Below are 1,572 nucleotides of genomic sequence, written 5' to 3'. Positions count from 1 at the left end.
ATGCAGCTTTATTTTCTCGACTAATTGGGGCCATTCCCCTACTTAAATAATGTATATTTTTTATCAGCTTAGACCTTGTCTAAGTCGTTAGTGATTCTTAGTGATTTTTTATGAAGAAGATACATCTTTAGAAGGATGTTCACTGAAGCTATTATGATGAGTATAACTAGCAGAATGCTTGTTAACTGAAAATGGGGTGTGGTATCTACAACTTCTACCACGTTTACTACGTTGGCAGGGTTATCATCTACCTTTGATTGCTTTTCCCCTATTTTTCTATATAATGACTCTTGCGGTTTTTTTTTTAAGTTTTTTGTTAGATACTACCTGTGCAGACGTACTAAGACAATTTTTGTTGGCCCTAGAATCGGATGCTCGTCAATAATAGTATTTATTTTGACGTAGGGTAAGGTCGAGAATATTATTCCGCTCACTATTTTAGAACATGAATAGAGTGGGCTTGTTATCGTGTCATATTCTTCTATATATTCGTATGCGAGTTCATATACTCGCATACGAAAATCTAGATAGTCGTTGTATACTTCATTAATTGTCTTCAATCATGACAAAATTCCTTTCTTTGTTTAAATTTTTATGAATAATGGGCTGAATATTTATCTATATATGTGTGTAACATTTATTTTTTATTTTCGGACTTCCAAAAATTTGCGAAATACTTATTAATAAAATTGTTGAATTTGTCATTACAAAAATTTGTTTTTTTTTTAGTTACTGCTAATTTATCATTTAAAAAAATTTTTTGAAAAAAGGAAGTAAATTTTTCATAGTTAATGCATTCGGTTGGCTGACAATTTTTATTTTAACAATTAATGGACCAACCGTATGTGTTAGTATATATAGCCTATCAGTGTTTAGTATTTCTCAAACAGCAATAAATGCATCGGTTTGATAAGAGCCATAAATGCAGCCCGTTTGCGTTACTTCGCACCAGTGCGAAGTTTGGTCTCGATGCCCCTGAGATTCCTCATGGACTCCTCTTTTTCCTGGGGCGTTGTCGCTATTTTGATGAAGTTATTTATAAGTCTTCTCTGTTGTAGTAGACCGGCCCTCTTCTTTTTAGCCTTTCGTTTCGGCTGTTGCCGTGCCCGATACTCAGCTATCGTGAGTTAGCGGGGTCCATCGGATGGACACCCTTCAAGCGCATCTTTCAGCGTCGGTGCGTCCCTTTGCTCGACAGGATCAGCACTTGAGAAGTTCATTTTTGTTTCTTGGGTTGCCTTTGTTGTTGTCGTTGCTGTTGTGTGTTCATCTGTATTATCTCTGTTGCATATATTAGTCCGCCATGTGATTATTTCCGTATGTTTTTTTTTGTTTGTTTTTATCTTTTTATTTAATGCTGTATAAGTATTTTAGTTGTAGACTGCACACACAACGACGGACGTCCGGCAACCACTGTCACGGTCGCCATGTAATTTAAAATGTTTCACTTATATTTCCTTTTAATTAGCCACGTGCTGCTCCTTGGTCGCACCTATGACGATGATGTCATCCAGATAGGCGAAAGCGTGGGGCTTCATTTCCGGCCCTATCACTGAATCCAATGACCTCTGG

Source organism: Drosophila montana, unplaced genomic scaffold (genome assembly GCF_035044405.1).
Source record: "Drosophila montana isolate Dmon_TW-CO22-7 unplaced genomic scaffold, ASM3504440v1 contig_1810_1, whole genome shotgun sequence".
Lineage (NCBI taxonomy): Eukaryota > Metazoa > Arthropoda > Insecta > Diptera > Drosophilidae > Drosophila > Drosophila montana.
The sequence above is the reverse complement of the archived record's forward strand: the minus strand, read 5'-3'. Positions refer to the sequence as shown.